This window comes from Sinocyclocheilus grahami, unplaced genomic scaffold (genome assembly GCF_001515645.1).
Source record: "Sinocyclocheilus grahami isolate Dianchi unplaced genomic scaffold, SAMN03320097.WGS_v1.1 scaffold5.1, whole genome shotgun sequence".
NCBI classification, from domain to species: Eukaryota; Metazoa; Chordata; class Actinopteri; order Cypriniformes; family Cyprinidae; genus Sinocyclocheilus; species Sinocyclocheilus grahami.
The window spans coordinates 2226665-2235324 of record NW_015505184.1 but is presented as its reverse complement, the minus strand read 5'-3'; the positions used below and the strand labels follow the sequence as shown (position 1 = coordinate 2235324).

The following is an 8660-nucleotide window of genomic DNA, read 5'->3' as shown; positions in this document are numbered from 1 at the left end:
TGTGGAAGATCAATGTCCCCTTTGAAGCACAGCCACCACAAAATCAGACTTACTTTGATATCATTCTGAGGTTAAATACATATTTAAAATCATAACAATAAATATTTTATTAGCTATGATACCGTTTATTAAATCAAATCTTTTCATAGCTATGACAGTAAACACATATACATAAACCCATATAGGAAATAAAAGAGTTATCGAATAAGCATGTTCTAAACTCCTGAAACATTGGTGTTTCATATTTTAGAGCAGTCACTGCAATTTATGAAAGAAATCAATTAAATCTGTATGTGGGAGTGTGTGTGATAAAAGCAGATGTAACCCCCTTTGTAGTCCTTAACATTTTCATAAGTAACTGTAATTTAATTACAAATTTTTTCTCAGTAACTGTAACTGATTACAATTACTTTTATTTTGTAATTAAATTATGTAATTCCATTACATGTAACTAGTTACTCCCCAACCCTGGTGGTGACTGTATTCTGTTTGCACCTATATCTTTATTTGTGCATTTGAAGTAGGCCTATGATTGCTAGTTAATACGGGGATGTTGTGTTTATCTGCTTCAACGACATATTTGTAATGTGCATCTTTTCCTTATTTTTTTGTTAATCATTGAATGTATATTGATAAGAAATGTGATTTATATATGTAAAGTGTAGCCTATAGGCTAATTTGATTAAGTGATGTTCTACAGTGTTCTTTTGTAATCTTTTGTATTTTCTACATTTCTTTGTGGGAACAACACACACACACACACACTCTTTTCAAACAGCTTGTAACGCACATGATATCAGTCACAGCATATCCTCTCTGACTATTAAAAATGACAAATTCTATATAATTTTATTTCAAATAAAAGGAAAATAAAGTGAGTTGAATCTAAGCAGTTCTAAAAGATTTTAGAATAGTTCTCTGCATCCTTCTGAAGGCGCTCCGCCTGCGTTTGCGGTGTTGCTTTATGAATTCATTAAATGTCAGTAAGGATCAATACTGCACAAATTATAGCGATCATGAAGAAAGTCCTTATTCTGTCCCAAACGTGTACAGTAAAGTGGATATACAGTATACAACACCCCATCAGTTTTATTCCGGTCTATATTGCCACCTGTTGGCGCAGTTTTGTAACTTAGAGAACAACTTTTGTTATGTCGTGATCAGGAGAAAATAACTTATGTCGAGATCACGAGATAATTAAGTCGTTATCACGACAAAACAAGAAAGAAAAAATAATAATAATCCATGGCCTCTTAGGACTTCCGTACAAAAGTCTTGGTTGTTGCCTGAATTAGATTTGACCCTGGACAAAAAGTGAAGCACTTGTACCTGTGAAACAGCGCCCCCTTGCGTAGGAGAAGCTCAACTACTTTAAGGTGACCTCCACAAGAGGCCAGATGCAGTGGGGTCAGTCCTTTCTCATCCCCCTCATTCAGCAGTCTGGTGTCTGTCACCATCTCCAGAAGCCTGTGATCCTCCCATATCTCACCAGAAACAGAAAATAATGCTCAAAATATATCGTATATGCAATTGCAGCTTTCCTTCAGTTTGTTGAGAAGACTGGCAAATGCTTTTTAGTGTTTTCTTATTGCCATTTCTGAATCTTCACCGTAACAGACTTACTCGGCCGCAAAATGAAGTGCAGATTTCTTCTGTTTGGACATCTGGTCCAGCGAGACCTCTAATCCCAGCATGCTCTTCACAGACTCTGGTATTCCCAGTCTACAGGCATAATGGAGAGGAGTACAGCCCTCAATATCCTCATCATTGAGAAGCTCTCTCACACTCTCGTGCTGCGGATCAACCAAAAGAGACTTTCGGTGAACTTCACGCAGTCTCCTACCTCTTTTTAGTGGAACTACCAGGAGAGGGCAGCAGTTGCTTAAGTTTAGGACCTTTAAGCAAGCAGTGAGAATGAGTAATTCAATGAAAGATGAAGAGGAAGAGTCTCTTAAAGCCCTGTACGTTTTACCTGCAGTACCTCTTAAGTTTTTCAGACCCCTTGGTTGCAAGATGGCCAGATGCAAGAAGTTGCATCCGGATTTGTCTTTTTTCTTCAGATCAGCTCCTACAAAACATTTTTTAGTGTTTCTTAGTGTTATTTCTAATCATTATTTGGAGTATTATAATAAATAAGACATTAAATATAAGACAGTGGTTCTTAACCAGAGGGCCTTAACAAATTTCCAAGGGGGCCTCAAGATGACCTAAAAGGTTTTAACCCATTATCCATCATCTAATTTGGTGTTCTCGTTCAAAAATGACAGGCCTTTTGGAAATTGGCGTAAATCTTTCATTTTGCTATATTATCACAAAAATCTTGGATTCAGTCTTCTTGTTTTCTTTAAATTAGCACAGGTTTTGTATTTCATTTTGGAACTGATTGGTCATAGGCCTCATTGATGAGCTTATGAAACTCATTATTATTATTATTAATTTAAATGAGAGATTTCCAAGCAATTTTTAAAAGGCCAGCCATTTTTGACTACGATCACAAGTGTAACAAAGTGGGGAAAAGATGTCCAAAAAGATACAAATTTTTTGGAGAAGTTGTTATACCCCGTGTGAGCAAAGCTTTAGTCCAGTTCAATTACATTAACTAGCATTTTCCGGAAAAAACAAAAAAAGTCTCCAGGTAAAAAAAAAACAAAAAACAGGAACATAACGTGAGGGTTAAAATAAGACAAAACCACCGTTATAAGATATAAAATAATGAAAATAATAATAATTATTATTATAAATAATGGTAATGAAATATTATTATTGATGTTCATTTATTAAGGTTACCATGGGAGAGGAGCAGATTGACAGTTCTCCATGCTCCGCAACTTGTAGCCAGAAGAAGTGGAGAATGGCCTTTGCAGTCAATGTCAGCACCCTGGAACAAAAATATCCAGCTTTACGGTAATTGTCAGAATTTCATGTTTAATTTTACAAGCATAGTTTATTCACTTACAAACATCTGCAGTTGCCATACCTGTGAGATAAGGTACTTAGAGAGTTCAAAATGATAAAAAATGGCTGCTCTACAAATGGAAAGTAAATAAGGAGAGATATCTCAGATATGCTGGTTTGTTTAGTCTCATTTAGTCAGGTTTAGTTGAAGTACTTATGAAGAGGTGTCTGGTTGGCCCCATCAGTGATGCTGATAAGGTCACACTTTATGATACGCCGAGAGCATGACTTTAACAACCTCAGTGGCACCTTGACTACACGCAAAGTGGAGAGCAGTGGATTTATCACACTGTAAAGGGAAAATATAAATATGTTACAAAAGTACCAGATTAATCATCATCTGTTAGTGTCCATTTTATGACAAAATCCTCCATTACCTGCTGCTGTTCAATTTTTGCTCCATATGCAATGCAGAGTTTAATGATGTCAAGATTTCCTCCACGTACGGCCAGGTGGAGTGGACTACTGCAAGATTTATCCACATAGTTTATATGGGTGTCAATAGACAGACCAACTTCTTCTCCTGTGAAAAATGAGAAAAGGTTTTTAGGCTCAAAGTACTAATATAATGTTTCAGGCTCAGAATACACAGTTGGTTCGGTGATACAACATCTCACCTTTCAGACGAATGACCTCCATGGATTTCTTAGCTCCAGCGAAAGCAGCAGCATGAATCGGAAAATGACCAAGCTTGTTCTGACGACAGAACTTTGCACCGTGTTTGTACTGAAGTAGAGACAATGACTGAATGGTTACAAATTCAATCATCAAAAACAAAAATAAAGAATATTTCAAAACATCCAATCCAACTTACCAGTAAGACCAGAGCCTCATGGTTGTCCAAAAAAGCAGCTAAAATGACAGGGGTGTTTCCCAAGTCTCCTTCCAGGTTCACATCAGTTTGTTTATGTGAGACAAGTTGCTATTTAAACCCAAAAGTGTAATAATGTTATCTACATTGAGAGGCTAAGTATATTGCTTCCAATGAGAAACACAGATATGGGCAATAATATAATACGGCATGAGGCTGTATTCTAATATTAATACTGTATGATGCTGTGAGCAGGCTGACCCACCTCTAACACAAAATGTTTACCCAGGCTGACCGCCATATGTAGCGGTGACAGTTGGCTGTTGTTTCGGATGTTAAGATCTGCTCCCAGAGTCAGAAGCACAGAGCAGCTTCCTGGCTGGTCCTTCTGCACAGCCCAATGAAGAGGTGTGTTCCCTTCCTCATCCCTGGCATTGAGCTCTGCAGTGTCAAAAATTGGATTTTTAGTTTAGTTTATTTTAGTTTCTTTACAGCAATATTTTACGTTCATATTTTGCATTAATTCAAGCTAATTCAAACTAATAAATGTCTAAAGGTGTGGTTCTGTGTACCATGTTGTCCAGTGAACTGCACTATTAGTCTGATGATGCAAAAGTGTCCCATGGATGTGGCGTAGTGCACTGGGCTGGCACCGATGTTGTCGCGTATGTCCAGGTACCTGGTGTGCTTCTCCAGAGCGACTACATTTCCTTGCTTAGTCCACTGAGTTTAAAATTCAGTCATGAGGAATGTTAGATCAGTGGTTCCCAACCCTGGTCCTGGAGGTACCCTAACACTGCACATTTTGCCTGTCTCCTTTCTGTGACACACCAATTTCAGGTCTTGGAGTCTCTACTAATGAGCTGATGACCTGAATCAGGTGTGTTTGATTAAGGAGACATGCAAAACGTGCAGTGTTGGTGTGCCTCCAGGACCAGGGTTGGGAACCACCGCGATAGCACAAGCTGTCAGACAGGGGGAACTAAAGGCATGGCACATGATTTTCTCTCTCTGAAAAGTTATAAAATATTTTGTCCTGTATTTTATGTCCTATACCATTCAAAGAGTTCGTTTTTGTTTTCTTTCTTTCTTTTAAGAAATTAATACTTTTATTTAGGAAGGACCCAAAAAATATGACTGTTTCCATAAAAATATTAAGCAGCACACCTGTTTTCAACATTGATAATCAGAAATGTTTCTCGAGCAAAAAATAAGCATAATAAAATGATTTCTGATGGATCATGTGAAGACTGCAATGGCTGCTAAAAAATTCAGCTTTGCCATTAAAGAAAAAATTACATTTGAAATATAATAAAACATAAAAATGTTATTTTAAATTTGTACTTCAATTTTAATGTTTTTATTTTTTTTTATAAAAATAAAAATTTCAAACATTTTTACTGTATTTTTGATCAAATAAATGCAGCCTGGGTGAGATAAGACTTCTTTCAAAAAGTCTTCTTTCAATATCTTGCTGACCCAAAACTTTTGCACGGTAGTGTATATGTATACTTTCTGAATAAATGAGTGTATTTAGATAAGCAGAGTACCTCAAAAACATTTGCAGGTATCTGGTTGCTTTCACCCCCATCCATCAGGCTGTCATATGCCTGTTGTCTAGATTTTGACTCAGTTTTGGAGATATGTGTCATTTCTGTAGTTTTTTTTAGTCATCCTGCAAGTAAACTATGAAAAACAAGAGATAAGGTGCCATTTGTTGTTAAAACACACACACATCTTATTGCCTTTCAAACACACAAGCTTCAAACAAAAGGGTCATTTTATGAAACAGATCAGAACATCAGGTATAAACAACACACAAACAAAATAAGTTGTTGTTGATGAGGCTGTTGATGAGGTCATTTCTTACCCATTTGGATTCTCCTCTATATTGGCTTGTGTGTGGTTTTTCTCTGTCAGTGAGTGGGTTTTTATAGCGTGGTTAGATGTGTGCTGGTTATCAGATTACACTGAGAGAGAGAGCGCGATAGAGCCTTTACTATTTTTCTGATGCAGCCAGCTGGTTCCTAATGAGGCTTATGGGTGCACTTAGAAAAGAGCAAAAACGCAAGTTTATGGATGCTGACAATCAAGTTCCACTAGCTATATAACATTATTACGTTTTATGTATGCAATGATATAATTGTGATTCTGTATAATTCATGTTAATTATATTTTATTTACATCATCTTTTTTTCAGGTAATTCAATAAATAAAGCATTGCTTGTGAGATTTGTAAATATCAATCAAGGATTTAGGAGTCAAGAGGTTACATATTACCATCAGAGTGGTCCATTTCAGGCCCAATACCATTTCCTGTGAGTACTAAAGAGGCATAAACCCCTGGTTATGTTCATGGTCCATTACAAATAATTATCTTCATGAGCAGTACGACTCAAGCCTAGCAATACAATATTGTAGTGTCTCCATACAAAATATGACAAAAACTCGTTTCATACAAACATTTTATAAACTAAGTAGCATATGGTTAAATCCATAATAGACTTACCGTCTCTACAAACATGTCATTTGGAGCAGAACCAACCAATCATATAAGGATTTTTTTTTATTGATAAAGCAAACAGCTCATGTCTAATCTAATTATGAGCATGTGACGTTTAGTAACATATAGATGTTTGCTTTACGCTAGGCCTCATAATGTTTTACCTTCAATTTCAAAGCACAAATTGGAGGTTTCTGATTTTAAACATAATAAACATTGCCTAGAGTTGTCTAAGCAACAGATCTCTTGACTCCATATAGTCCAATACAGTTCAGTTTCTTTCCATTGTAAGATTAAAAGGTATTGTATAATGTTTTAATAGCTAGTTACATGATAATTCTCAGTTTTATGTTCTGATCTGATCTTATCTTAATTGTAAGCATTTGCAGATAGGTGATAAGAAAAAGAATAAGCTAGTTTTATTGTTTTTAATCTAATGATTTAATAGTGAAAGACATACACTGTATAAAGTATTTTTGCAAATAAAACCAATATTATTGGAGTACATTTAACAATAAAATACAATAAAATTGTAGTCTTTCTATTTAACATTTTCACATTTAATTCAATGTTAATTGCTCTTTCTTTGCAATTATTTGTGAAATTTGTCAGAGTGAAAAATTTTCTATACAAAATGTTTGTTTCCAGTGTATATATGATCGATAAAAAACTAAGAGTGAACTTGTATAGAGTTACTTTATTTGTCTATCAGTATCACTTTAATACATTAACAGGACTCTGAATTTTAAACACATTTAGCACATTTATTTATTTATTGTGTAAAAAAAATCATGCACAACTGTATATATAGGGGCTTTTGATTCACTGCCATTTTTTTTTGCTCATGTTTCTAATTTAAGATTATTTTTCAAATACAGCAAAACATATTTTCAAAAATTCAATTACTATGAATAACATGCATATTTGTGTGTTTACAGGGTCCAAGCCTGTGGAAAGTATTAAGTATCAAGACCACCATCCTGACACATGGCCTCCGATGTTGAAGTTCTGAGGGACTCTCGCACACCAGCAGATTTTGAGAATAACTGAGGAAGTGCCATCAGAAAACAGACCTCTCAATGGGATGAACCACTGCCAGATACAGTAGCTGGTATGGCTGACTTTGGGAAATTGGTTTAAAATAGCAGGACCGGTGGAAAGCATGAGGCTCTAATCATGGCAGGACAAGAACAAGCACTCAGCTCTAAATCAATAGGGACGGTCCTCCTGAGACAATCCAGCACCTAATAGCAGGATGCATGATACAGACAGGAACTAGATGGACTTCTGGCACATCAGGATTTTACATGGAAGCATCAGAAATCACAAATCACAATCATGTTGTGATTTTAAATTAATTCAGCATAATTTTAATTTTAAATTAATTACACTAATGGTATTTTATGTGTATATAGAGTACCATACCACTTTAATGTAATATACTATGTTTTGATATTTATATTTACATCACGTTTTTCATGCCGACTCATCTTGTTTTAACTAATTACAGTCTCTTTCTCTCTCTGCATAGACCGGGTGGTATTGAGTTACTCTCCATAATCTCAGAATTTATTTCAGAGCCTCAACGATGTGAGAGCTTTGGGTGAAACTTCACTACCTCATGGGGCTCTACTGTTACAAGTACAGTAGGTTTGTCTCTCAAGTTTGTCAGAATCATCACCAAAGACATGGTCCTGCATCTTTTTTATTCCATTGTTGCATTACTGATGTACGGTTTGAGAGAGGGAGGGACTGCGACCTCAGACCAGACAGACGGTGACCATCTGCCTGAAGGTTTTGTTCCAATGGCATTAGTGGCACAATGTGGAAAGCATTAAACTGTTTCTGGTCTCTAATAGCTTTGTAGTTTGAGGCAAAAGAATATTTTTAATTTTTTTATATATATATATATTTTTTTTTTTTTTATTTAATATATTTTATTAAAAAAGAATGACCCAGTTAGACTTCAAAAATAAACCCCAAGTTGAAAAATAACTTCAATATTACACGTTAAGTGGCCTGTTATTTTTTTTTAAAGAAAGAAGAAGGGACAAAAGACTGTAAAAATATATTATTTGACATCTAACCATAAAATGTAACAAAAATAATAAGAAAAAACATTTAAGTAAAATATAATCATTAATGATTTGCTATATGCAAGGACTTTTGGAAATTTATTTTTTTATTATACTTATAAATAATGTAATCACAAGGGGACTTTTAGAGTTTGTTCACTTATAACGGCAATTTAAAAAAATTATTTACTGTACGATAAAAATTTGAACTGTACGTTATATAATTCATAAATTTTTACTTCCAAAAACCCTGTATTTTATTGCATTTTACAGCACAATGTCATCCTATCTGATTTTAAACCACTGATCGATATAA

The 8660-nt window shown here is 35.1% G+C and overlaps 1 pseudogene; it reads right to left on the bottom strand.

The window, feature by feature from the left end:
• LOC107585933 (transient receptor potential cation channel subfamily A member 1-like) overlaps positions 1–4570 on the bottom strand; it is an 11423-nt pseudogene extending 6853 nt beyond the window's left edge.
• Positions 4571–8660: the final 4090 nt, after the last annotated feature.